The sequence below is a fragment of the Plectropomus leopardus genome, chromosome 14 (genome assembly GCF_008729295.1).
Source record: "Plectropomus leopardus isolate mb chromosome 14, YSFRI_Pleo_2.0, whole genome shotgun sequence".
In the NCBI taxonomy this organism is placed as follows: Eukaryota; Metazoa; Chordata; class Actinopteri; order Perciformes; family Serranidae; genus Plectropomus; species Plectropomus leopardus.
In genome coordinates, this window is record NC_056476.1 from 12,895,213 (window position 1) to 12,922,721 (window position 27,509).

At 40.6% G+C, this 27,509-nt stretch overlaps 1 protein-coding gene across 1 annotated transcript in view; it reads right to left on the reverse strand.

Moving 5' to 3' along the window:
• Window positions 1–27,509, reverse strand: part of luzp1 (leucine zipper protein 1) — a 62,331-nt gene that overhangs the window by 24,335 nt on the left and 10,487 nt on the right. Inside the window, exon 2 of the mRNA XM_042500405.1 lies at window positions 13,001–13,059. The gene's annotated coding sequence lies outside the window, so the exon portion shown is untranslated. The remainder of the gene's footprint in view (window positions 1–13,000; window positions 13,060–27,509) is intronic.

Here is a 27,509-nt window from a genome sequence, read left to right on the forward strand (position 1 = left end):
CACAAATTGATCTGGGTGGGATTCGATAAAGATAGTCTTCTCAATTTTCCATCCCCAACTAACTTTGGAATTGCCTGCCACGAAAGCTTGACTGTTTACTGCCAGATGTTGGGGAGGACTACTCTATATTCTTGAACAGTCTTTCATGTTTTTATGTTGTAGAAAGTCCTCTTTACAAGATCTTATTTTGAATTAAGGGTTTATTTTGTACATGGAGAACAAAACACTGTGCAATGTTTCAACCAGACTGACAGTTGAAAGGACAGAAAATGACAAAGATCCCTTTGAGCAACAGTTGAACAAGAAAAGAAGACATCAGCAGTTACTGGTAAAAGAAACTGGAGGCTTAGCATCAAAATGTGTGCTGTTTTAAATAGGCACAGGTTCCTGTTTCAGTGTCAAGTGCACAATAACGCTCAAACAAGCTGGAATAAACAGGTGTGTTGCTGAAGCAAATCTCTTGAAACTTGAAAATAGAAATAGAAGATTAATCAAAGGATAGCACTGTTGGAATTAAAACAAAACGGTCGGACAAATCATGGTTTAAACCTAGGGATGTCTCAATCAACCTTTTTGCCCCGGATCCCGACTGAGTCAGTTCATATTGTATATCCGAGATACTGAATCCCAGTACCATACTAGTGTTTGCTAGGTAAAACGGCTGCACATTGCACACTTGAAGTAGCCCCTGAGGTGAGAACGTTGATGACGGCTGCCCTCACTGATGTTGCATTGATGTGAATGAAAACTGGCATGAAACAAAGTATGGGATCAGACTTTATATAGCTCAATATAGCCAATCCTGATCAGTTAAAAAATGCTCTGACAGGCCTCGACACTGACCTTTGAGCCTGGATCGAGATATCCATAACTAAACCTATTCAGCCTAACCACTGAGTAGACTGCAGAGAGCCCAAAGAAAACCAGCTTCCCAAAAGTCCATTTTTGTCATTATGGTTCAATTATGATTGAGAGTCACTTAACGCTATTAAATATTCTTTTTTTGGGAGTCAAAACTGTTTTAAATAATATATTATAATAATACATTTGATGTGTGATTTATAATCTTCTATAATCTTATTATAGAAGGAAAGACGAAAACATCTACCCCACTAATCCAGACTTTTAAGCAGTAATGTACGAGGTTTAAGTTGCAATGAAGGTGGATAATGTACACAATCAACCCCAGTTTGGTACATGTGCAGGAAAAAAATGTTACATTGGTGCAATAAAAGCATAAACACCGTCAGAGTCATGAAAGGTTACATTAATAAATGTCAATGTGTATCTAAATAACAATTTATCATTGCTCTGTATCCCAGAGCGAGATAAGGTAAGCTTTTCTTTCCTTGCATGTTTTTTTAAATTATCAGTGAGCGCAAAAGGGCAGTACTAAATAAATAATAAATTAAATAAATAAATAAATAAATAATAATAAAACAGGGTATTGATAGGCAGTGCATACATGGGGCTTAACAGTGACAAGACCGGACAAGACAAACAAAAAAAAAAAAAACAACAACAAACATAAAAAGAAAAAGATGCACCCTTAGGCCGCTGAGGTCAAAGGTGAAGCTTAGGGTGAAGGTTGTCCTCAGGACAAACATTTATGAGAACATCACAGTTTTTGTTTGAACGTGTGGCTGGAAAGTAACAGTCCTCTCTCCGGTCTTAGCCCAGTAACCCAGAGCCTTTTCTAGGTCCCCCCTCCCCTCCTCTGTCTGTCTACATCAAGAGTCCTGTTGCTGGGGCTTAAAACCAGCACCCTGCTTATGTGAGGGGGCAAGATAAGAAGATGAGAGGGGGGAAATATGGGGAAGGGGGGATGGGAAATGCCAGAGAAAGTCGGAAAAGAGGGCAGACATGGCAGAAAAGCCAGAGGACTTACAGTGTCTGACCTGTCAGCTGTTGGGATGCTTCTACACATGCGCTATGTTTCTGGCTCCTCTGTTTATGACCTAATTGCTGCTGCAACTTTGAAGAGGTTGAATTAAACTCAAAGCCCTCAGAGCGTCTCAGCTGGGCTCCTTAACTTGGTGGCATAAGAGTAAATTAGAGCATGTTCTTCATCAGACATAAGCATTACACACAGAATTACATGCAACAGCCACTGTAGCTGCAGCCAAGAAGCAGAGCAGCAGGGGGAGGGTATTAGAGGCTCTATTTAAAAAACAAAACAAAAACAGAAGCACCCGAAAATACTGGCCAGTCAGTTGGTAGCTGGGCCTGAGGCAGATCTGCAGCCAAAGAGATCTGGAGCAACTTGACTGTAATCATTTGTGATAGAAACACATAATATCACACACCAGATGGATGCGCACCAAAACAGGTTACGCTCACTACATTTCAATGCTACGCCTATTATTCTCTCAGTACCACTCTGTTTAAACACTCGCCCAAAATGCCACAAAACTCTGTCACATCATTTGGAGTGTATAAAGTAGGTCTGCAACTAAAATTTATTTTCTTTTTTAAACTTTATTTATTAAGGAAGCTAAAAAATACAACAAAAACATGAAAGCATTAACAGTTGGTCACTTATGCACTCATATCAATGTTATACTGACGGAAATACATGCAGGTTCATTCAATAAAGGATTACTAATAATCATCTGCTGTTCAAAAATTCACCAGATCCAATCTCTTTTCAACAGTACTGCCAGAATTTATGAACCAGTAGATTAAGTGAAAAGGTCATTCTCTCCATACTCTGAACGTTCGTCACAAAAATTAACAATCGTTTTCGTTTTTGATGATTCAGCTAACTATTTTCTCAATTACTTAATAAGTTATTTTAAAATGTCAGAAAATTGTGAAACATGTCAATCATTGCTTCCACCACCCCAATATATTCAGTTTAGAGGAGTAAGAAAATCCACATTGTGATTTGGTTTTAAAAACTTCATTTGACTGCTTCTGCGAGAATTGAATTTTTCTATGATTGGATGTCGAGCACTTAAGAAGCCCCCTTATTGTCAATAAACCTATAAAAGCCATCCATCCTCTGAATGCCTGATGTCTCGTTTGTGGTTGTAAAATTTCATGAGGCTGTTATTATCCTAGAGGTCACTACAGGTCATTTTATACAGCGAGGTAAAGACTTTTAAAAATGGTCTCACTCCACTGAAATGACTCCTGTGGAGACTAACATTCATCACATTCTGTCTTTATCATGTTACAGAAGGTCTCATTTGCTTCCTGGGCTTAGACACTAAAGTCATTAGCTGATTTTCTTTATATTGGAGGATAAAGTAAAAAAAAAACTGGGTTGTCATCATTTTAACAGTCCAAGATGGCCAACAAAGAGACAGATTGATTTTTGGGGTTTGTCATACTCTAAGCTTTCCAAAAATTAATAGTTTTTCATTCCCAAATGATTTTGAAGGTTGCTACAATGACATTATGAACCTGAACGAGTAATGTTACTGGCATGGCAGATGATACTACATAAAGGAGGTCTTTATGGGTCCACTCCTTTCCCAGTAAATAAGACCTGATCAAGTCTAAATTACGTTCAATCTGGCCTCTGTTGTGATGTTACTGGGGTCAGGCCTGTGTGTCAGTTAGGGCTGCAAGAAATTATTGCTTTCAGTATTGAATAAAGTGTTGGTTATCGTTCTTGATTAATCAATTAATCTTGAATTGTCCATCTTTAATGTCTTAAAACACCTTGCTTTGTCTGACCAATAATCCAAAACCTAAAGATATTCAGTCTGGTATAAAAGAGAGAAAGGTGCTGAATCTTCACAACTGAAAAACTTAAACTAAAGATTTTCTAAAAAATTTTCCTTGAAAAATTGCTTTAACCTACGTGCAAAGTATAAATAAATAAATCTGCACACCAAGTAGGTCTTGTTAGAAGGATTTTAATATTGTGCAAAGCACAGCTGGGGGCATGCTGAAGAAGAATTGGGAAATATTTCATGGTGTGCAGATCTGTTTTTTCTGACTTTGCCAGATGTTTCTTTGGTTAAAGATGGCTAAGATGTGTGTCTTTTTTTCTGGTTTTTTATCTAAGTGTTTCAAACAAACACAAGTTTGGAAATGCCCTTGTTATTGGTGTAAATACAAAGATTTATGTCCCATGCGACTTGCCGTCATGTTTCCATGAAATATTTCCCAATTCCACCCCAGCATGCCCTCAGCCCGTTGCCCTCTGTGTTTGGGGTCAGAGGTCACTGACACTGTAAACATGAAAAACACTTTGCACAAGACACTGGGGCAAACAGGACTGAGGCCCTGATTAGGAGAGCAGACTGTGTTGTTTTCTGCTGTAGCTACCAAAACGAACTGAAGTGCATCTGTCTGACTAAAAATGTGAGAAGTGACGGTTTTGTTGCCTATAGTGGGGTTTTTTTTGGACCGACAATAAAATGTTGATAATGATTACTTTGTAAAATCCATCTCTTACAAATGAGATACTGAAGAACTGCACACACAGACTGTAACATTGGCGAAATAAATGCATTTGATCAGTCCTGTTAAGTGAGTCATGATTCAAAAGTCATTGCACAAAAAACAAGGATTACTCAAGAATAAGAAAATAAAGAAAATAAGAAATTTTGTTTGACAAAGCCATGAATTTAGATAAGAAGCATGGGTTTGTGTGTGTGTGTGTGTGTGTGTGTGTGTGTGCGATTTGCTATCTTGTGGACTGAAACCGCGGGAAGTCCCAGTTGTGGAGTGATAGACAGGAAGACTCCAGCAGGAGACGTAACTGTCCTGACCACACTGTGACATTAATATGATTAGATAGGATGATCAGAGAGGAGAGCAAGAGAGAGAGAGAGAAAGAAGGAAACAGAGCGCCTGTCAGCATCTCAAGCACACTAACTCTGATTCTGCTGCATCGATTTTTTCAAACTATGGGTCCAACAATGTTATAAACGACACTTTTGTTTTTGCAAAAGAATAGGTTTAAGTTAAATATCTTAGACTTTTTTATGCACACAAAAGACTTGTTTCCCTCAAATTTTGGTCACATTTTTCTTAAAATCCATGTCTACGGGGGCTGGCATGGTTAACCATAGTCTGCAGTTGTGAGGTTGGTTGGAAGCACTCCAAATTCACAGAAACTAAATTGGAGACGGCTTATGGTAAATCTTACAGTAACTGTGGCATTGTGTTGTTTGGTAAAATTGCAGATTTTTGAGTGGCCTTTTATTGTGACGAGCCAAACACACACCGGTTAATGATGATGCTTCTCAATCAGCATCTTGATTTACCACACGTGTCATGTGGATAGATTATTTTGGAATAAGAGAAGTGCTCACAAACACAGATTTAAACAAATCTGCAACCAAAATTGGATAGAAATGTCTTTTGTGTGCATTAAAAAATGCACGGGCCACACTGCCTGCGTGAGCAGCGCGTTATGGCTATCTTGCTGAACTGCTGCTGCTCACACACATGTAGTGTTCACACAGACAGTGTTGCACAAGTGTCCGCTGCTATGACTACTGGATTTCCACAATTAAAAGCTGGTATTCCACTTAATCATGGAGCCATGTAAGCCACTGCATGGTCACAATGGAAAGCCTTGTGTTAGCAAATTAAGGGACTCTGTAGACAAAAATGCTGTCAGAGGGCTTTTATTTTGAAAAAGAGACAGGATGTGCTGAGGAAAAAATAAATATATTTTTTCATGTTTGTGACCGATATAGACAGTGAAACTGTAGTGAAAGATGATATGCTGATATAAATATCAAAAGACCGTTTTCACAGGCTATTTTTGCACAAACCGCAAGTGTCACGCAGCAAAAATAGGCAAGATTTGTTTTTCTCAACATGTTCCACAGCTGGGCAGCAGCCAGGCCGAGCCTAAGCATTGCTGCTCACGTGGGCAGTGTGGACACAGAAAAAAAAAAAGAAGTACTTCTGTGTATTGGATGACGTAAACCTATGAAGAGTGGGAGCAAAACAAAAGTGTTACATTTAAAATTTTGTTTAATGTGCAATGCAATGTGCAAAGATCTTGTGATATGACAAAAAGCTCTAGAACAGCTAATAAAATTAACTTGTGGTGAAGCTTGTTTTGACAAACAAAGAGCATCATTTTAGATAGCTTATATGAAGAGAAACTCTTTGACCTCCCATAAACACAGCACTTTCTGTCAGGACCATCACCGGCTACCTATTTAAAGCTATGCTTAACAGCTGTTCAAGCGCTCTCAGGTGTCAGCAGACGTCAGCAAAAACTTTATGAGACTGAATGAGAGCGCACACACACACGTGCAGCGATGAACTGCTGAGGAAGGAATGCATGCGTGTCACCGTTTCACACCGATAAGAGATCATGAAAACATCACAACATGATGACACTTGTCAGACTCAATGGTAGGGAACTAACATTCTGAGTGCGTCTGTGTGAATAAGTATGAGTCAGGCAGAGAAAGAATGAGGCGAGGCAGACAGACAAAAGTTAAGAGAGAGAGCTTAAAGAGTGATAAGAACATATAATGATAGACTCACACATATTCATTACCTCCACCCTATACTGTTTGTTTGTCTCTTTAAAGGTTAGCAGGATGTCTCAAAAACCTAAAAACATTAAATAAGGGATCCAGTAGAAAACCAAAGATTTGCTTTTGGTGGAATCTAGTTCTTAACATTGCTAAGTGTGATAAAAAAAAATGCTTTTCTCCCAAACTACTGTACTTACAAAGGTTAAAATCCAATGCACAAACAATTTCCAACAAATTTTGAGGGCCGACTGCAATTGTACTTGAAATGACAAAATATTACTTTAGACTAAGCTCACACTGTTGAACAAACATTTACAAATTGGAACGCTTCATCTACAGTCAGGAGATAACAGAGCCACATGCTGTGTATGCATCATCCAGTCATTGGCAGAGAGCTTCTGCAGACACACTGAAAATGTGAGTCATTTTCACTGTACTCCAGGTGCCACAGAGCGTACAAATGCATTAACAGGCTTATCAGAGAGAGGAGGTGAGATTTATGGCAAAAGCGCTACCTCACATCCGTTCTTCACATACTCATCCCAGATGGGGTTGCGTTAAAGAATGTAAATCAAGCACAAGTCTGATGCACACAGCATAAAAATCATGTAGTAAACTCTATGTGATCTGTGATAATGTCAACTGAATGTAATATTGGTTTATCTGACACTTTTCTTTAAAGAGGACCTATTTCAGCTCATTTTCAGGGTCATACTTGTATTTTGGGTTCTTCTGGGACATGTTTACATGCTTTTATGTTCAGAAAACACTTTATTTTCCTCATACTTTCTGTGCTGGAACATTTGCATTCACCCTCTGTCTGTGAAGGCTCTGTTTTAGCACCAGTCTCTTTAAGCCTTCCTCCCCAAAAAGCCCAGTCCTCGCTGATTGGTCAGTGTTTCCAGGTATTACAAATCTCACTGTCTCTGCATCGTAATTGCAGACAATAAATGAGCGTGACGTCATGTTCACACTAGACTTTGAAGTGTCCCAATATGTCAAGTGTCCTGCAACCGCCCGTCAGCAGTCACCTGGCCGTTCGCAACAATAGCACCGCTATCTATCTATCCGCACCGGTCTGTGAGCGATTCTGCTCTGTTCGAATCACATTAGGAACTCTGTTCCTGTCTGCTGGTGTGTCTGTGTATGTGTGTGTCTGCTTATCTCACTCCCTCTCTGTTTAGACACAACTAACAAATGTAAGAAAGCATGGGATGCATTCCTTTTATCATTTATCATAATAACATCATTTGTATCATATCTGATATATCCTTAATATTGTTTAATATCCTTAATATTGTTTATAGTAAATTATCGATGAGTTTTCTTGCCAGATTCACTTGCAGCTCGCGGAGACAAAGACAGAGACCAACCAGATTTAAAAACTATTGCTGCAGATTGCGAGCCAGCCGCCGCATGTCCAGTGTGAACACCCCCATACCTCAACTTGATCACCAAAAGGAAACAGGCAGCACTCCACGGAAAACTACTGTACTTGCGGCACTTCTGCGTCTCTTGTGAATCTACTGTGACCAAACGTAGCCGCATGTTCGACCATGAAAAATCACAAATAAAAGCTACGAAAGACAACTGAACATGTTCAAACAGGAATCTGATCTGAAATAAGGGAGAAATGAACTACATTGGTAAACAAGATTATGTTACTTTATAGCTACATGTAACAGTGTAGGCTACATAATGTAGTACACTAGCAGCAGCGTGCCTGGAACAGATGACCATATAAAGAAATATGTCATGATCTAACGTCTTGTCGCCAAAGTAGAAAAAAAACCCTCATGTTAACAGTTTACTCAGAATGATCTTAAGCTTGCAGTTTTTGCTCACAGGGATTACTTTTACATACATTTACATCTTTAATAGAAACTGTGGCCATGTTTAATATGATTTTGATAGTTGTAATAAGTCCCCTTTAAAAAAAGACAAGCAATTCTAACAACTGCAGAAATTGCTTGAGTGTGAAATTGTACTTGAAGGTCAGCAATTGTGTATTTTGCCATTTCCTCCAGCAAAATGTCGAGAACGACACCATCTTATTAATATTCATTCTTTCCTTTCTTCTCGTTCTCCATTTCGCTCTCACTCTAGTCACTGTCATCTATCACTCATGTGACCTCTACCTCTAAACATCCCCCCCAACGCCCTGTTTCTGCTGTTGCATTTCTCCTGTTTCCTTCCCTTGCCGTTCATCCTCACTCCCTTCCTGCTTATTTATATGACCTTGCCACTGTGCCTAAGAGAGGAGGAGCTGATGGGTGACTGTCAAACTCTCCAGTGATGATTGATTGGATATTTGACCAAACTCAACCCCTCTGATGGCTGGTGACAACTGCTTTTTCAAAGTGTCGATTCATAGACACATCAATAGCTCTTAACATACAGCCCTTCAACCTTCTGCCTGGCTGCTTGACATCCTGCTCGTTCTGCTTTCCCATCTTGCACAGAGTGTGTGCGCGCACAAACACACACACAGAACTGGGTTGGCAGAGCTTGGCAGTGCTTCGTCAGCCTGAGCCTTGGCATTAGCTGCCTGCTGCGGCTGAATGGAGACCTCAGTGGCTCTCTGATGAGGAAGAAACAGAACAGAGAGCGAGAGCGAGGCAGCGGCGGAAAAGCTTAGACTGGGCAAATGTGCAGGGCAAAATGCATGTAATAATGCGAGGCAAGCAAAGAAGGATAGAGAGAGAGAATGCCAGAGAGGGAGGAGAGGAAGGGTGAGATGAGGGGAGTGACTCCACAGAATGCAGAGCAGGTAGCTGCCAGAGTGGATTACTGCAGCAGGAATGCAGCACTGGCTGCAGGATGGAGGGAGGGAAGAGAGGACCAACAGAGCGCGAGGTAAAATGATGAAGCTGTATATCAGAGGCACTGAGTCATGCAGTTATTACAGATTGCTGTATTACTGTTTGTAAACAAAGTAGTTAGACTGGAAATGTATGTTAAGGCAAGGATATTAAAATTGCACATCAAGCTCACAGTGTCCTCACAGGTACTTTAATATTTGAACATATAGCAGGATGAAATGAATTTGAAGATCCCTTCAAATGACCTCTAGTACACAGCGAGAATTAGGTTGTTTGCATAAAATGACAATGAAGGTTTTAACGTGTCGTTTTATTGATCTATGTAATTGTTGTGTGATTCTTTTGCGATTTTATGAGTTTCATGGGTGTTGATGCTTTTTAATGTTGTTTAAAGCCCCCGACCGAAGGCAATTTTCTGTCACTGTGATAGACAATAAAGTTTTTTTTAATTTTGAATCATTGAATCTTGAACAATGTAAACGTCTCTATATGGTGGTTTTTATATGTGTTTATACTCATAATGCCACGGTGAAATGAGGGGTATTGTCACTACTCAACAAATCAAGTTTTGGGTATGAAACAGGAAGTGTTCGAGGAGAAGCCAGTTAAAGCTGCTTGTCGGTTTTTTAAAGCTAAAGGACTTTGCACGCCAAATCCATATTTTGTCCAAAATTATTGCATGTCTAAAACTCATTCATGTGTCAATAACATTTACAGACAGACTCCCAAACCTTCATCTGTCATCAAAGTTTTTCGGTACTGGTTTGCTTTTCTGCATTTTTTGTGGCTTCATCAAAAGCATTTTGAGAGTCGTTTGACCCAGAAGCATGAAGCAAACTAAGAAGTAGTGAAGAAAATGTGGCATAAAATCTGCAACATGAGATAGGCACAAGGAGTACAATGTAGTTTCCTAACTCAGATAACATACTTTTATCAGGTCAGATAGTAATATTCAGTTGGATGATCATGACAAGTAGGAAGATGTGAACTGCGCACAGACACAGAGAGCGACAGTGTGGAGACAGAGAGGGAGGACAGCTCAGCCCCTTCAGTTAGCCGCAGTAAAAAAGCAAGACAAAACTACCTGACAGGAGAGCAGCGACAGCCAAGGAGGTACCTCAAGTGGAGAGGAACAAGGGGGCATAGGTGTCTTACCATTTTACCTCATATTGCAACTTTTCACGACAAATACCAGAATAAAATGCATCACTGAGCCAATTTGGCTAACTTGGATATTCATATATCAATGGATGCTAAATAAGGCCACATCGCAGAGTTACATCTAAGCCATTTTAAGGTGTTAAGGCATTTGCTTTCATGGAAAACAGATTTTAATTATATAACTTTCATGAACAGAGATTAGTTTTAGGGTTGTAAATCAATGCCAGGAGAGGGCCTTTAAAAATAACTGAGGCACTTGCACAATTGTAATCTGACAAAAATGTGTCACATTTCAGGAAATATGTTTATTTGCTTTCTTGTCAAGGGTGCTACAACCAGAAGAAAGTTTGCTTAGAAGGGGGAAAAACTAGCCTGGCTCTGACCAAAGGTACAAAAAAATGTCCCAGCAGCAGCTTCAAGCACTTTATATCTTGTTTGTCTAAAAAAATGAAGTGTAAAATGACCTCTGGACACAGCCAGGCTGAGTGTCTCCTTGTCTGAAGCTCCATAGTTTGTGCAAAGTCATCCATCTTTTCATCTATCTTTTGACCAAAAAAAGTAAACAAGTGTGTTTCCCAAAATGTCAATATATTTAATTTAGCATGAGTCATTCTATACTGCATTATGTTCAGTTAATGGCATCCTACTATAAAAAACCAAGATCCTGATGATGAGAAACCCAAGTTGAACCTTCAGTGGCAGAACACGGACACGAGAAGCTCCTTTTTCTGTTTCACTGTCAGTTTTCATGGCTTTTGTCAGTTCCAGACTATTTAGGATGAATTCAGCTCAAGCAGGATGTGAACATGCATCCGGAATAATAAACACATGTAAATGCAGTTCGGTGAAGACGCACAGAACACGCCTTGGCCACACATTGACCTTAAACTGCTGTGTGAGCAGACAGCCGAGTAGACACGGTAAAACAGTGACACATTTACTGTCTCTGCTGACTAACCTGGCCTGATAACACACACACACACACACACGCACACGCACCAGCTGCTGTCCCTGAGAGCAGCGTGAATGTTATTACAAGTGTACTGACCCACATGTTACAGACTATTTACAGTATGGTATATGTTTGCCACTCCTGAGTGACTTCAGGCTACAGGGAAGGAAGTGCGGCGCCGGCGTTTGTGCCCAACAGGAAACAGACTCACAAAGAGCAGAGGAGGGGCGGAAGAGGCGAGGAGGAGAGGCAGGAGGAGGAGGAGTGGGGGGGTTGATGGTGGGCAAAGGAGGGGGATGAGGAGATTAGAGGAGGTGGAGGAGTGAAGGAAAAGGGAGAAGGGAGGGGTGGAGCCCGAGGAAACATTTGAAATTCAGAACATTATCGACGTTGTGAATCGATTTCGTCCGACTGGGTGACCTGATGACACACACACACAGATTCCTATGGTAGGGTATCTTTACCGTTTTAACTTTGTCCCCTTTCTGATTTTATGCAGCGTTTAAAGTCAGTGAAAGAAAAAGGACAGCATGAGATCAATACATTTTTAGGAATATTTCTGACTTTTTTTCTGTCCCTCTGCAAGGTAATTTAAAAGATCAGCAGCACTCTCACATCCGTGCGTTGGAGGGGGGGCAATTTGCTTAGCTTAGCTTTATACAAAGCTTCTTTTTTTTTTTGCTGCTGAATGCATAGAGAATCTGTTAAGTAAACAAGGACAAAATCGCAATAGATGCAACCACATAAGCGCATGTTAAGTCTAGCTTAGTTTATCCCTGTCCTTTGGCTTATGACCAATGTTTTCATAAAATCTTGTGCAAGTCTGTGAATCCATTACAAACACACACACTCTTGACCTCTATGACAAATTTCAGCTTTCTATAGGGAAAAACTGTGGCCGCCAAAGTGTTTTGAAATTTTTGTAGAGTAACCAGCAGACAGAGCGTGCTATAGAGCTGCTGGTCTCAGCTAAAGAAATACAACTAAAAACAATAGTTTAACATTAATAGGGGGAGTTTTGTGCTGTAACCATTCTTTGGAGAACAACAGCTACGCAAAGTGATTGTCCTGAAGTTGTATCTTGTCATATCAAAGTTGTTAGACAAACATGTGCAAGCAAGTACTATATAACTGAACTGAAAACACTGCCAGAAACAATGTAATATTAAGAGTTGGAAGGCCCCTTTAGGGTGTGTGGGAGGGGCAGTGGTCCAACTGATAATGTAAAGCCATGATGTTTTTTCCTAAACCTAACCACATGTTTCTGTTGCCTACCTCTAACCACCCGTGCCTTTGTAGCATAGTCCTAACCATTTGCTTTTGTAGCCTAAACATAACCTAATCCTAACAATGTGCTTTTGTTGACATCCAAGTGTTGGTGGCAGCATCCCTGAACGTCAACAGCAGACGCAGGCGGATACCTCGAGTGTAATATATAGACGTGAATCTTCTGACAAAGCAGGGATATGTAACGACTTGGGATGAGAACATGTTGGAAAATGCAGGCTTTCAGTGACCCAGAGACACCCCAAATATGTGCAGAAAGAGGAAAGAGCAGAAATAAATCAACACTAACCACAGCTCAGGAAGGCATAACTTACATTTTAGATGCATCCTTTTGTCTGTCGCTTGTTAAGCTCCTCTCCCCACAGTCTCCATCCTGTGGTTAAAAAACACACAAGCAGGGCATAAGGTTAGTAACTCACTGGTCATCATAATATCAAGACACACACACTCTCTCATGGCATCTTTCACCAGCGTTATGTTTGGCAGTTGGCAAGGCCCCGAGCCTGCGGCCGGGCTGACAATGCAGTCACTGTGGGGGAGATGGTTCACAGTCAAGCTAACAGGCTAAAGAATGAGCTAACTGCTGAGATATGGGACGCATTCGGAAGGCTTTGCAATAGCCTCATGCATGAGCAGACAAGCAGTTTGGCCACGACAACAGAAGGCCCTATTCAGTTCTCCGGGGAGGCACACAAACACACACACGCACCATTATCATAATCATCATCATCCTAGAAGCTCTCATCTGCTTCAAAACATGTGCATGGTTAAACACACACACACACACACACACACACACACACACACGGACACACACTCAGAAAACAACCCAGACTTGGAGCATTCCACTACAGTAGCATTCCATATGTTTGGTTAAGCACAGAGAATCCAGATTTAAGACTGAAGTCTGGACTGAATTTAAAGGATGAGAGAGGGAAGTGGAGGGAGGGGGAGAAAAGAGGAAGAGGAGGAGGAAGGGAGGCTGAAGAAGACAGGGAACATTCCTGTGAACTGTAAGGAGCGACAAGACACTTCTGTACAGAGACATGAATATTACACACAACATTCTTTAAAGAATGAAGCTCATGTTTTATACCAATATGGGTGAGATGTGAAAGAAGTGCTCTGAATAATGGAAAGTTTGATCATCTACAAGCAGTGCTCCATACATTTAAGACTGGATTTATGAAATGTCACTAAACTTAAAAAATAATCTATATGAATATAGGCTTAGTAGAAGAGTATGACTCAATATAGTCATCCCTCTTAGCAACCATGTCCTAAAGACAACAGATACATTGTTAAAGCATGCAATTAGAGGTACAGGTAGATAGCAAGTTTACGATCTATAAGACTAAGCCTTCTTTTTATTTGCTTTAAGAAAGAAAGTAGAGGCAAGTGATGTGCTCAAAGACACTTCGATCATGTAAGTAGCCACTGATGGACAGAGAGAACAAGCTCCTGCCACTCTCAGCTCCTCTCTGTGTCATCCTGTCTGTTTGTTCCCACACATCTTTTCTTCACAGGAAGGAGACAGCCCTGCTGCTCTGCACTCAGCTCCGTCATGTTAGATTCATGAGAGCTGCGGCATGACACCGGCACATAGGTTTTGCTGAATCATCTGAAGTTCTCACGCGACACGACAGCGCTTGGACACTGTACTAAACCAAATGTGTAATTCTGCAGAGTGCTCAGCCAGCTTTTTTTGTATGCTCTGTGATCAATAAACACTTAATGAAAATATGTGATTTTACAAATGAGATTCGACACATTCTTAGCAAGCCAAAAGACGCCAAGTACCCTGATGGCCAGAGACCACATGTTTGTCTATGTTTGGATGTGTTATATGTGTGTGTGTGTGTGTGTGTGGGGGGGGGCATCGGAGCTATTCATTCAGACAGTTAGCCAACCCATAACCAAGTGAAACTGAAAACAGCTGTCTCCTTCTCATCCCTCGCTCCCACTCGCTTCCCCTCACGCACACAGCCTGTCAGGTTGGGGAGGATTCATTACGTTACTCAGCAAAATGAACTGAAACAGTGTGAGGTGGTACTTCCTCCACGGTCTGTATCTGTCTCTGAATAACCACCCATCAGCTCAGTTAACTCTTTTTTTCCCAACGTGTCATTACAAGCACACTGTATCCACTTTACGGAGATGCATGTGTCATGAACAGACGTTATGAACTTGTAGAGCAGTCGTAATCATTCTAATGACTGGTGAGCATATGATCCAGTATCCGGTGTTTCCCGCAGACTTAGAAGTGTCTGTTTTTTTTTTGTGTGTGTCCCTTTGTGATCATTCTGTGTCCCCTCTCTGATTTTTGAGCATTTTGTGGGAGAGCAGGCCAAACACATTCTGATTTTTCCCCATCAGCAGCATTTCTTTTTTTTGTCTGAGTTTCAAGGCTGAGAAATAATCAGTAAGATTTGCAGTCAGATCAATCAGTGATCAGATCGATGGATTAGAGGAGCATCTGCTTCAGAGGCAAGTTAAGGCAAACCTTTAGACCCAGCGCTGTACCATGGGTACATGGTTCCCTTGGGAATGTAGCCAGTTTCATCTAAAGTAGGTCAAAAAAAATGATATACAATTCTAAAATGACAGCACTGTTGTTCTAGCAAGTGCAGCGTTCTATTATTATATGAATTAATGAGCAGTTAAACTTTCACTAAGCACTCAGAGTTCTGCTGCTCCATCTTTGCCCATAGTACACTCTGCGCTCCGAGAGTGTGGTACTCTGAAAAACAGAACAGTATACATTTTCCAATAGCACTTATAAAGAGAAGTTCAGCATCAATTAATACCTGGCAGCAAATGCTGATATCAGTGCGCAGTGTCACAAGAAAACAACGTCAACAAGATATGTTTGAGTATATCTACCCATCTTGTCCTGAGGCACAATGAATGTTCAGTCAGTGCGCTAACATTACAAAGCAACATAATACTTCCTACTTAAAACTACAAACTCTGATGTGTTTAACAGCAGAAATAACCCACCCCTCCCTTTTCATTTGTATCAACATTTTATCGTGTTATGTTTATCTTTGAGTTTGGCTTTATCCCACATATAATGAAAGGCAGTTGATAAGTTATCAGTGTGTGCTTCTTGAGCACTTAGGCTTACACTTTCCAAACACATACAGTACATGTGAGACCACACACAAACTCACACACACAAGCACGCACGCACACACACACGCATATATAGTCTGATTTGGCACAGTTTCTTGCAAGAGTTGCTTTAACTTAACATTGATCTGACTGGTACCAATAGCATGGAAAATGCTCCAAGTTTCACATATTACTCCATTCAAATATATAATATTCATTATCATGGTTTCATTATCATCATATTTAGGATGATAAAATATAAATATGATACAGAGAATTATGGTTTATAAGTTAACCAAAGACATAGAAATGACATATAAAACAAGTTTCATTTTGTTTTCTACAGCTGTTTGTATGTGGAAATGCACAAATTTTTGATTAGTAACAATAAACAGATACTGATTTAGTAAATTGATGCACAAATATTAAGCTGCTTATTTACGTATTACGACACATTTAGATTAGCTTGGTATCTGGAGAAAGCATGAGAAATGAGAAAACAAGGTCTTTATCAAGATATACTGTAGATTTCTAAAAAATATATATATTTTTTTTTCAATGTACAATTATTTTTTCAAGAATATTGGTCATATATTATTTTGTAACTTTATTTTGTGTCTGTACTTTTTCTGTTTAGCTGATACGTGTAAAAACGTAAGATGTCAGATGCTTTGTATTGTAATGGTGTCTTATAATCCCATGCAGGATGGGCCAGAAATGGCATGACACAGAAATTAAAACTAACAAACGATATAAGATGTTACAGACACCAGTGCTTCCAAGGAGGAGAAACTGTTTGTGAGCAATACTTGGACCTAATGCCAATGTTTCACAGCAAAATGGATGCGTTTAAATGCAGCGTGGAAAAAAGTGTCAAAAGAAATAGGATGGAGGAACCACGGCGAGTAAAACAAGAGGGGAAATGAGGGAGAATGAAAGATGGGGGAAGAGAGAGATCATGTTCAATTTCCTCCACTGGAGAACATTTCAAGGCCTGAAACTCCATCCTGGGTTCCACTCGCCAGGCGGGCCTCGTTTGCATGGGAGCCCATTTCCTGTGTGTGATTAGCAGAAGGGAGAGTGTGTGTATGTGTGTGTGTGTGTGTGTGTGTGTGTGTGCGCGCGTGCACTGGGGGTTGCAGTTCAGAGAGGTCTGGGGTTGTTTTGTCTGCTCAGGGAGGAAAGGAATGCCCAAATCAAACACAGTGAACAGGATGCCTAGAGAGAGAGGAGGACGAGGGGGAAAGACAGCAAGGCAGAGAGAGTAAGCACAGTAGATATAGGAAACAGAGATCCAAAAAGTAGCAGACATAAGGAGCTAACAAAAGAAAGGAGGAGGGAACACCAGAGAAGAATAGAGCAAGGGATTGATTTTTCATTCGCGGCCAGTGCAGACTGAGAACAGCATTCCTCCTGCTGCTATTTGCATTCCAGCTGAGCGGCAAGGTGGAGTAAGAATTTGTCTACAAGCTGACGAGCTGTCAAATGTTAAACCATCCACCTCTTAAACTCTACCATGAACCTGCAGAACCTGTCCCAATATCTAATGACTTTCAGCCCAGCCTGTTCCACAAACAACAGCTGAGGCTTTCACACACGACAGCTGACACAGATAGATTAGTTTTGGCTGTTTCTCATTCATACAGCAGAAATGTGACGTCTAGTAATGTCACAGAACAACATCCTGGCATGTACATCCTCGCAAAATCTTCAGAGGTCAAATCCATTACGCAGAATAAACAAGACTTAGACAGGACTGCCTGTCAAAGAAATCCAACAAATGGGATTTTAAAGCATTTTTAAAAGACACTATGATTTAGTGTCTTGCTCAGGGACACTTTAAGGGCAAGTCAGCATTTACTGGCACAAGGTCTTTAATCTGAGGATGCTAATTTTCTGACCACAAAGATATTATTCAGTCTAAGTGTTTCATCTGAATTTGTGGTAAAGATGTGAATTCACAACAGTGTTTTCACTTTTTATTGAAAATGTAAGTAACGTAACGTTAAATAACGCCAAATCAAAACAAAAGTTATCTCATGACACTTATCATATAGAGCAAGTCTGGCCCAAACTCAGTGTACAACTCACAGAGAGCCTACAATTCCCCTATGAGCAAGCACTCGAGCGACCGCAGCAGGGAAAAACTCTCCTCAAACAGAAGCAGGCTTTAGGTGGGTTTGAATTTAAATTACCATTGGAACGTGGGGAAAAAATAGATTTAAGGGTGAGATAATAATCTTCTTCAAATCAAATTTTCACATTGTATAAGAAACTGACCTATTACACAGCAAACATTTTGACTCGTCATAGTAGGAAAAGCACAGGTTAAACTGGTAATATTAATGATAGCTCAGTTCCATCAAGTGTCTCAGTAAGATATTCTTAAGATATATAGTAAGGGAGCCAACGTGCAAAACACCTGGGCTTCCCCTTAATGGAATACACCTGTGCTTTTCCTACTAAGACATCTCTAAATTTCTGCTGTAAAAACAAAACTAAAGAGGCAGAGCCTTGCACTCAAGCACAGGCGTGTCATAACTACACAGTCACACTGATCTAATGGATTAAGGTGAGGCAACTTAGCACATAGCAACATCAGCTTGTCACTCACATGCTGTTGTGGGTTGCATTCAAATTCATTTATAAACATTTTGTTTAAATTTGAAGTTTTTCAAAAACACACACACATTGAGGTCATGTGCTCTGGTAATTTGGGTGAGTTTTACATGGGCAAATTCCGGTATCTTCTAAATGAAACAAAAGGAGTTTCTGTCTGTCTGTCCTTTGATTTTCTCAACAACTGTTCATCTTCTCTGCTTCACACTTGGCGGGTATGTTATTGAGGAAAAAAAGAAGTGCGGTGTTAAATGTGAGCTGTGTGTTATGTGCACACTGTGTAGTGTATTGACATTGGAACCCCAACGGCAAATGGCGTGCAGCACAAATTGTTCTCTGTCGCTTACTACAGTACATTCAAGTACAAATGGAGAGAGAAAACCACCAGAGATGTTACATTGTAGCAAACTACTACAAATCAATCATTTTAAGTAGCTGGTAAAATGTAACTTTTGAAATGAAAATTTTTGTTCTCTACCAGCCGCGCTTTGAATTAATTGAGGCCATGAAATGTTTATTGGAGCTTTTTGTGCTGAAATATGCATAACTATAGCTCCTGTCCCACTAGAAAAAAAAACACGTCTGTCTGGCTTTTGCATTTAATGGGAAAAGTTACTGAAAGCTCTGATTTGTTTCCATGGGCTTTGATGGAAATCCTTCACTAGGGGAGACAAGCTAATTTTAGCATCTTTGATAGCTCAATTTAACATTTGATGCCACAAAATACCATCCGTCTACATCTAAGCAGCCCTCAAACATCGCTAAAAATTTATTTATCACCATATCAGAAAGAGAATGAATAAGTAAGAGATTTTTAAAAAAGAAGTAACCACCATCACCTTCTCTCTGGCCTCCACGCTGCTTTCTACTGTTTACTAACCAGTGTTTCAGCCCATCTGTGACCTTAAACGTCACCCAACAGAAAAAAAAAACAAAAAACACAGAGGCAGACACGTCTACTGCTTGCAATGATAAAGCAGTTTATCACCTAATTTTAGTTTGTAGTTTTATGTAGATGCTTGGATGAGCTGTTTTTGAGAAAGCTGCAAGCAGCAATACCAAAGGCCAAGTAACTGGCCCTTTCCAAACAGGCACATTTTGAACAATTAGAGCACTTGTCTTGATTAATGAACCATATTTAAATTTAACAACCTTTAGGGCCAACAAACAAAATTAGAATTGTGGAAAAGGTTTTGAGACAGGATTCAGACCTTTAACAGAATGGAATATTTCTAAAATCCTAGCTACAGCTCTATACAGACAGTGTACACCTTTAAAAAAAAAAAAGAAAATCTTGACTGGCTCTCATTTCCTGCCAGTTTCAAAGTTCAGTTTCCAAACACTTCCTCTTGTGTGTGTGTGTGTGTGTGTGTGTGTGTGTGTGTGTGAGGTGGACCCTGCCCATGGAGGAGTAAGCCATTCCTTGACTGGCAGAGCAGAATTGATGGGCCGCTATTGTTTCCTTTTAAGGTCAATTGTGTCTCAGATGCTTGGCATGGCTGGGAGTGTGAGATGCAGCTGGCTGGCAGGAGAGAAGAAACACTAATTTAACTGCATTCTTCTGTGCAGTCCACACCTACAGAGAGACGGAGGTAGGACGGCACAGAGAGAGAGAGAGAGAGATGGAATGAGGGAGAGCATTTAAGACAGGATGAGAGAGGCAAGTGAAGGCAGAAATGCAAAGGATTTTAGGAGGTTTAGACATGGAGAAGGAAAAATGTGTGACCAGAGGGTGAAAACAAGGAGGTAAAAATTACAGCGTGTTTGTCCAAGTGGGTGGGCGAGAATCACTTTTTGCCACGGGCATCGAGCTCTGCTGTTTGCCCTGGCGGTCAAAATACGCCACCACATGTGATAGGCCTGTTTGCCAAGGCCACAAAAGTAGCATATACACATACACACATATACATATACATATGTCAACCCACGTAGAAACCTAAATTTCTCACTGGGTGACAAACCATGCTGTGTAAACCATCCCAAAGCCTCAGGTTCATGTTTGATTCCTCAGCCAAATTCGCTTAAGCTTACAGCAGCCACTCACTGTACGTTACTCTGAATAAAAACATCAGCTAAATGTCTGAATGTGATGTTTAAATATTCTGCGTAAGAGAGAAGGAGAGAGGAGGGGGCCCCCGGATGGCCAGACCAGCTTAGCTTCACAAATAAACCCAGACGCAGGGAGAAAGAGAGGGAGCCGGCTGAAGGTTGGATCATAAAATATGCCTGGTATTCCACAATGTTCCACAGTGCACAAATGAGCCACTCAGGGACTTGAGAGTGTTATAGGATTCCTGTGAGGCTCCTGTGTCTGAATGTGTCCACATGCACACACATATGTACTCACACAAACACGTCTTAACTGTGGGCGAGACAGACATTCAATGCTATACCAGTTAAAAGAGTGTTATTTGATAATTAAAGGTCAAATTCAATCAAAAAGGCATCTTAACTGAATACAAACTAAATAAAAAGGAGTCGTTGTTGTCCAAATGTTGGCTTACTTTTAGCTATAAAGTGACGCACAGAGAGAGAAAGAGAAAAGAAGTACAGGGCAGACGAAGGGACCACCAGAGGGAAGCCGATGACTCGCTCATGGTGTGAGTCGCTGTGTGTGTTTGTCTGCTTCACTCTTAGCAAATTGAAAAGAAAAGTATGTGTGTTATCACTGTGAGTGATGTGTTTAGGTTAATACAGAAATGTTCCAGTGACTCAGGTTATTAAACTCAGACAAAATACTGAAAGGATTAGTCTGTTATTAATAAATCATGAAAAAAATCTCATGTTTGCAGGTTTTAAACTACGAGGATTACTGCTTTTCTTTGGCGTTACACTGTAACTGAATGCTTTGGGCTTAAGACTGTTGGTCTGACAATACGACATCTCAACCAGAACTTTTGGAAACATTTTCCTTATGTTCAATTAATCATACTTTAATTGATTGAAAAAATCATTATCAGTTACAGTCCTAATTTGAAGTCATCACAATGGACTCTGTGAAATTGAGGTCACTGCTATCTTTTCTTCTGACATTTACTTAACTAAATAATTTGTCAAAAAAAAGAAAATCAACAAATTAAACAATAATTGGGCATCATGGTAGCTTTTGTTGCCATACTCCTTCCTCTCCCCTGTAATCCTGCCCGTCTCTTAACTACAAGTAGTCCAAGACGGGTTCAAAATAAAAAGAAATAATTTTTTCTGTTGAATGCCATCTCAATTAATAACCAAAAATAAATGTTGGCATTGTACCTTTCTGAAAACCACCAATATGTCACATTTGTACATTTCATATGAAGTGGATATGTTTCAATTTTAAATTTTATGTTGTGACCAAACTGCGGCAACATGTGATAAGGTTTAGGTAAGATGGTAAGTAAGATAAAAACCACTTGGTTAAATTTAGGAGAACATCGTGTTTTGGCTTAAAATATCCAGTTTGGTTGCCACAAACATGGTTGGAAACTCTAGTTAAAAAAAATACCCATTTTGGTCAATACAAACACCACTGGAAATATACCAAACTCTTGTTGAAGAATACCCTGTTTGGTTGCTACAAAAGAAGCTGTAAATGCTTTGAACTCGTGGTAAAAAAATACCCAGTTTTGTTGGTTTCAAACAGTGGTCTGCTGCTTGCCTTGGTGTTACACCATCACCATCCCCTCCTCCTGAGGAGAAACTCAGCTCATGTACATGTAATCTGAACTACGGTACTTCGGTAATGTTGAAATTATATGTAAGAGCATACAAATGTAACACATCCGTGTTTTGTGGAAATGTATGGTGCCAACATTTTATTCTGGCAAATGGGTTGTAGATGAAACTCAACTCAGTCAAATATCTTCTGCTACTACTACTACTGCTACCACCACTACTACGACAAAAATACTGGACATGAAAGGGTTTTAAACATGTTTCTTAAAGTAAAAGCTGCACTTCAGGCAGTCTATTTTTATGGCCTCACCATGGCTCGCATTGTGCTGCTTCACTTCCCCTGGTCGGGACAGCTAGCATGAGAAGGAGCTGCAAAGAGTGATGTTGGCATGGAGGGGAAAACCAGCCAACCCAGCCCTCAACTGCCCCTTTACAAAAGGCAGCAGTGCAGAGACCTCCTACAAAATAAAACCAAAGCAGAAGAGAGGGGGAAAAAGGGTACAGACAGGAGGGGAAAGAGTGGCTGAAAATAGCCTAGCAGTCGGGGTCTGCATGCATCAGCACCACAATGATGAAAGCTCCTAAAACCAGACTGGCTAATGCATGGATGGATGGAGGAACAGAGGGAGGGATGTCTGTGGGAAAGAAGAAAAACATTTTACCAGCTTTATATGCCGGTAGGTGAGAAACAGAAAATGAGGGAACTTGGACAAGTCAGATAAAAAGTAATACACATTAAAAAAAAGTTTTTAAAAGTAGTTGAAAGTTCATTAGATTAACCAATTTATTGTGTCTACAAAGTAAACAAGTGAAGGAACAAAAAATAAAGTAAAAACAGAGAACAGAAGACAAAACAGCCAAGGACGAGAGAAACAGAAGAGGGGGAAGCGAGCAATCGTTGGGTTGCCATGGCGTCTGAACATTCCTCTCTTTGAGAACATGTATATTTTCTGATCACAAGAAAAATAATCTGCGGGAGGAATTTTATTTTGAGAGCCGCCCTGGAGATCCAAGGATTAGAACAGGTCAGACAGGAGTGTGTGAGAGTGAGTGTGTGTGTGTGTGTGTGTGTCCTTTGTACAGTGAAGGCGGCGGCACAAGAGCAAAACACTCGTGCATCACCAGACAGATCATTTGCAAAGGAAGAGCATGTGAGCATCAAAACCCGGACTGTTCATATGATCAGATGAACAAACATTCACACCCACACACACACACACACACGACAGCTACACTGTACAACAAAAAGAATTTATGAAGGCCACTTTTGAGGATGTTGACACATATCACAAGTCCAAAGTCTGTATTTCTTTTCCTCAACTTCTTAGTCAGTTCCCTCTTTATTTGTCGCTGACTATGTTTACATGCACACTAATATTCAACTACTTTTCCGGATATGACAATATTCTGAATTTGATGTCACATAAAAAACATATTATGAATGAAACATTTACTGATAAGGCGAGTTGTCATTATTATTTAGATTTTAGGAGCATTCTTTGGACACGTATACAGTGCATTCAGAATATGCATCTCGGTTTCGGTTTTTACCGCCGTTTGCCACATAGTGCCCTTTCACGGTCAGCTCTGCGCATTGTCACTGATGTTTTGTGCACAAACAAACTTGCCAATAGTTTGCAAGGCTACTGTAGAGGTGCATGCCCAACAGATCAATCAAGAGAGAACACACATACTTTTAAACATCATGAAGGACTTGGATATCAATAGGGTTTGGGATTTTCGCAAATATCGCAATGCTGACCTTTTCAAGAGGGTGTTTAGAGTTTGCGTTCATGCTGGTGAAGTTTTTGAAGTTGGTCACCGATGGAAAACTTAAAAAAAAATGAATACAAAGAATAATGGCACGAACAGCTCCAGCCGTTCCACTTTTCCATATGTTGATGTGATTAATGGCACGTTACAGCAGAGACCCCTGTAAAATACAGTCGAGATTGGCTGCATGTAAATGGGAATATCAATGGAATATTCATTTTCATTAGCTATGTAAACAGCTTAGTAACTGCTTGGTATTTTTAATAAAAAGGGCAAAATATTACACATTTTGTGCATTTGAACTGGTTAGTTTCTTCTGTAAATGAAATGGAGCACAAATTCACAAGATATATCTTCTTTCATCCCAGAACTAAAGTGAAAAAATGATATTTTGCCATTTTACAGGGCGTTATGTGTTGGACTATTTCTTGGTTGCAGCCAGTGTCTCTGATGGTTGCCTGGCATCTGGTCAGAGCCAAGAAAGAAGGAAAGGTGTCATTCTTAACTTTAACATTTTCATTTTCAGGGGAAAATGCTACTGTAATTACTCTGTCTTCAAGAGACATACTATTTTCTGTAAACACATATCTCTGTGTTCATTAAGGTGGTCAGCAGCTATTGGTGTCGCGCTGAGAGAACAAACAGGTGACAAATTAAAGAAAAAACTAATGTTTTTGGCAGAGACGGATGGAATTTTGTGCTGTCCAGTCATTGCATCACACCTGCAAATGGGTTAAAAAGTATCAAATCCTGGGTGACATATTTTTGTCACTGCACGATTAAAACTTATTGGGGCTGGATTAGATAAATACTCATGAATACTGCAGAGTCATTTGACCCAAGAGTGAATGGCAATTGTAACCTTTCCCATTAGATACACAAGCCAGATGTTAGTAGGTGTTAGTGGTTTTTCTGTCCAGTGGGAGAGGGGCTGTAAAGTGTCCTTGGCCACAACAGGTCCATTGCTCTTGACATAGATAATAGATAAGCACCACATTTAAAAAATGTTTTCCCCCACTTAGCGTTGTGATGATGATGGTGGAAAGCTCTGTTTAAATCATTGATCTCTTATAGGTGTTTAATTGGGTTGAGATTTAACTGACTTGGGTAGTTAATAAGATACTAATCAAACTGTTCATTCTGTAAGAATCTGCAGTTCCTCTGCAATCACTTATTCAGGTTTTTCCTTTAATCGGTGACAGTTGTAGTCGTTCCCTAATCCAGACTTCTCCACTAAGATAAAAACAAAAGAGACATCAGACACATCAAAGCACAGATGGCACATTTGATTTCATCTCTCTGGGCCTCACCCAGAAACAGCAGCACCAGAATCAGGACAATAAGCATCTACAGTATTTAATACTCTAACAGTTTGCTCTTTTATCAGTTTACTTTGGTGTCATTTTGATTTGAGACAGTGATTTGTAAAAGGAAACATTTCGCGACAAGTATCAGAAATAAAAGAATTAAATACAGCAAGTTCTGGCTGGTTAGGTACAGTCTGATCCAATCGGGCCCTGAAACACAGACTCGAGACCTCGAGATGAACCCAACCTCTGCTGAGCACTGGACTGGTACCGCCACAGTGAACTCCTGCCAACCACTGTCACGTCAGTCAGTAGCCATTCGACTGCAAATAACAGGCTAAAACATCATAAATTCTAGGGGAGAGAAGCGGTGACTATAATGCCACGGAAGAGAGGTTGAAAGAGACATATTACAGCTCTCTGCATATAAACACGCATTAAATTGTAGTGATGGTACCCAAGACACACAAACCCCGCTGCTGGGTGAGGAACTTTGGTTCAACATTAAGCCTTTTAAGGATATTATTGAGGTTGTAGACTTGGTGGTGGGGAGGTTACACAGCTGTGTTAGCACGTAGGTGGCATTAGGTGGTATTTTCGTATCTTTTTACCACCTGTGTTAGTGGCTTTTTAGCGATGTGCATTCTGCGTCATCTCCCACAACCAGCATCACAAGACTGATGGGAAGTAGAGCGTGATGTTCACCTTTCTTCCCCTCCCTTGATCGCTGTCTGTCTGACCGCTCAGCCACATCTCTAGGATGAAGAATGCATCTTGAACCAGACTGGAATGGCTCCTGAAATATGCCAAATATGCCCCTCGCTCCCCTCCTTTCCTGGAGACGTAGGCCTGCTCGCTAGCCCACCCTCCTTCCCTTCTAGCCCCCCAACCCACAGCATTCCTGCGCTGTACGCAGCACCGAACACAGGCATACTTACAATCACAGATGACCCGCTCACATAGAAAATGTTAAGGACATTAATAACACAAGTTTCCACCCAGCTGACCCAGACATGCCTTTTAAGGGTAAGCGGTTCGGATTTCTCTTTTCATTAACTTCCAAAAATACCCCTGGACCGGGCGGGAGAGGGGGGAGTGACAGGAAAAGAGGGTGTGTGTGGGTGGGGGGGGGGGGGGGGGGGTCTCCTCTTTAGCGAGGTGAAAAGAGACGGAGAGAGTGAGCGAGACAAGATAACAATCAGAAAGGAGAGAGGGGAAATATTGGCCTGTTGAGGAGGAGAACACCTAAAAAAATAAAAAGTGTGGCTGAGGAATTTACAAGAAATGTCTTAACTTTAGCTCTCCCCTGTTAAAACAGTCCCTTTCTCCTCTCCCTCCCTCCCTCTGCCTCGCTGTGCCTCCTACATGCTTTTGAAGTCTGTTTCCTTTGCACTCCTTTCTCTTTTCTTCCAGGGTCGATGAGGAAGCCATTTTTGAGGAGCCTGTACAGTGTAGGAACAAAACAGGCGCGCAGGGGAGCTTCTGTAAAACAACTTATTGGAGGCTGAAATGTCCAACAGAAACCTAAATCCCACACAGGAACCTGTTGGGAAAAAAAATCCCAAAAACCAAGAGGAAACTTGTATTTCAGGTCAACCTGAAAACATGTAAAACACAAACACAGTAGCAGAGTGACCCACATTATTGGTCAATGTGGTCCAAACTCTAGCCATGTGGGGCAGCTGGCCTGGCCAGGCTGTCCATTAAACATTAGAGGACTTATCACCTGCAGCTATCAGAGTATATCTAACAGCTACAAACAGATTCTTGGCAGCAGTGTTTAAATAAACTGGCACTCAGAATAGAGGAGGGGGTTAGAGAAAGAGACAGCCTGAAAGAAAGACAGAGCAATTCTAAAATGTGAGAACCAAAAAAATTATAAAAATGTATTGTCAGGGCTGAGCAGTGAGGACTGCCTGAGTGCCGTGGGCAAGTAAAATGCCACAACAGGCTAGTTAATCTATTGGGTAAGGAATAAAAAAAGAACTGAACAATCTTTTTTCCCTGAGCGGATAATAACGTTGCTAAAGAGTGAGACATCTTGCTTCCCTCTCACCTCTGTTGAGAGTTGCACATGTGCAGTATCGACCGGCAATCGTGAGAAAATGACAGCAGGTAAGGACTTGTTTTTGTTCAGAGGAGCAAGCGAGCATTTCAGTTACAATACAAGGGTGGCGTTAGAGGATGTGGTCAAAACTCCAACTCAGTTTTGCATGTTTGCTGCAAGTTTAAGAGCAAGGCGGATAAAACTGGGTACTTTTTAATGACAATTAACGGGGGCTACACAAGTAATCCAAATACTATTGAAATCACAATATGGCCAAGTGCAATATCTAAAGCACAGGAGCTGCAATTT